Genomic DNA, 2,501 nt, shown 5'->3' on the forward strand with positions numbered 1-2,501 from the left:
GGATTTCTCAGTGGCTAGTTTCCAAACTGGCTTCAAAGACTGGATGAGTGGAGTTGGCAAGATGTGTGGTCAACTTGACTGAACCACTTAGTACTCCTCCCCATGATCCTGATGTAATTAGGATCTGTCTGTTTAGAAGGTGGTAGAAAAAGCCCATCTTGAGTTTATTTATATCTGTGGCCTTTTTTTTAAAAAGAGAGAACGAAAAATCTGAGTCCTCTCACTTGGCAGTCTACTTTAAACAAATGGTTTTCTGCTAAAATAGACCAGCCACACTGTGGGTAGGAGGGGTGAGATGGGAGGGGGCTGGTGGGCGAGAACAATTTTTCCCCCTGATGTTAAGGTGGCAGTGTGTGCAGTTTGGGACTTTGACATCACTTCTGGCTCTACCCAGGTGGACCAGACGTTTTTACAGGTAGAGGAGTTGACTGGTGGTATTTATCGCGGTGCATGCCAGGTGGCCTCAAACATCTTGTCTTACCTTCTAACAGGTCTAAACATAGCTCTTGACTGGGTGTGATGGCTCATGACTGTAATCTCAGCACTTTGGGTTTTTTTTTTTTAGTTGGAGTCTCACTCCATTACCCAGGCTAAAGTTCAATGGCACACTCACGGCCACCCCAGTGTTGACCTGCTGGACTCCGGCGATCCTTCTGCCTCAACCTTCCAAGCTGGAACTACAGGTGTGTGCTGCCACGCCCGTCTAGTTTTTGATTTATTGTAGAGACGAGGTATCACCAAGTTGCCCAGGCTGGTCTCGGACCCGGACCCGTTGGCTCAGGCAATCCACTTTCCTCGGCCTCCCCAAGTGCTGGGATTATAGGCTGAGCTACTGGGCTCCCCATCCCAGCACTTTGGGAGGCCGACACAGGAGAATCGCTTGAGCCCGGGAGTTTGAGACCAATCTGGACAACATAGCGAGACCTCATCTCTACAAAAATAAAAAAATTAGCCAGGTGTGGTGACACACACCTATAGTCCCAAGTAGCCCAGGAGGTCAAGGCTATAGTGAGCCATGATTATGCCACTGCACTCAGCCTGGGCAACAGAGTGAGATCCCAACTCAAAAATAGATAAATAAATAAATAAGCCTCTCTAAGTCTGGTTTCTCCCCCACTTGAGTTATAATAACAACTGCAACATAATAACTTCCCTTTAAAAAATTTACCCCCTTGGGTCTTCTCCCACTTTGGGAGCTTTTCTGACCTCTCCATAAATCCTATTTCCCCTCCCCCCACCAAAAAATTGGCAGCCACAAAAAAGAATGAAATCACATCCTTTGCAGCAACATGGATGGGACTGGAGATCATCCTCCTAAGTGAACTGACTCAGAAATAATAACCAAGCACTGCATGTTCTCACTCACATGGTGGAGCTAAACAGTCACAAAGATGGAAGTAATAGACACTGGGGACACAAATGGGGGGGTTAGGGTTAGGGTTCAGAAACTACCTACAGGGCACAGTGTTCGCTATGTGGGGAATGGGCCACCTGAGACCCAATCCCCACCACTACACAATATGTCCACGTAACAAACACACGGGTGCCCCCTGAGTCTAACATTAAAAAAGGAAAATAAATAAATAAAACTACCCGATTTCAAGACTTAAAAAGTACACTGAAAAAAAAAATTCCTACCAGACTCCGTGCCAAAAACTTTACAGGTTTGTTTTATTTTTGTTTTGTTTGAGTTGGAGTCTCACTCTGTCGCCCAGGCTAGAGTACAGTAGCACGCTCACGGCTGCCACAGCCTCCATCTGCTGGGCTCCAGCAATTCTTCCACCATAGCCTGGGCATGCGCCGCCATGCCCTGCTTGTTTTTTGATTTATTGTACAGACACGATCTCCTAAGTTGCCCGACCTGGTCTCGAACCCCCGGGCTCAGACAATTCTCTCGCCTCGGCCTTCCAAGGTGCTGGGATTACAGGCTTGAGCCAGCATGCCGGGCTTACAGGTTTTAAATAATCGATTCTTCATCTCAAGTCTACCAGTGAGGCAACATTATCCCAGTTTCACAGATAAGGAAGCCGAGATGGGGCAAGGGAAGCGACTTGCCTCAACCACCCAATAATGGCTCTGCCCACGTCTTCCTTGGCACCTCCAGACTCCTCCTCACCCTTGTTCTCTCTATTCGATGCTCCTGGTGTATGGGCCGTATCAACGGCTCCTTATCCTGTGGCTTGAGTTCCCCAGTGGGAGCCTCAGCAGAAGATGCAAGAGGTACGTGGGGGAGGATGAGATGTGCATCCCCATCAGTCCATACCTCAGGCTGGCCGCCTTTCTTTGACAAAAGCCGCAGGATTCCAAGAGCAGCCCTACTTGACTTTCTCGGGCTCTGGGATGGGTTCCTTCCCTGGCCCCTTCAGGTGGAGGGAGTGCGTCGTGGTTCAGCGCTAGTCCTTGTGAGTCCTCAGATCCTGTGTGCACCCTCATGTTATTCTCTCTCTCTCTTTTTTTTTTTTTTTTTGAGTTGGAGTCTCACTCTGCACCCAGGCTGGAGT

Source organism: Carlito syrichta, unplaced genomic scaffold (genome assembly GCF_000164805.1).
Source record: "Carlito syrichta isolate Samal-C Ts95f unplaced genomic scaffold, Tarsius_syrichta-2.0.1 Scaffold305642, whole genome shotgun sequence".
Taxonomy (NCBI): Eukaryota; Metazoa; Chordata; class Mammalia; order Primates; family Tarsiidae; genus Carlito; species Carlito syrichta.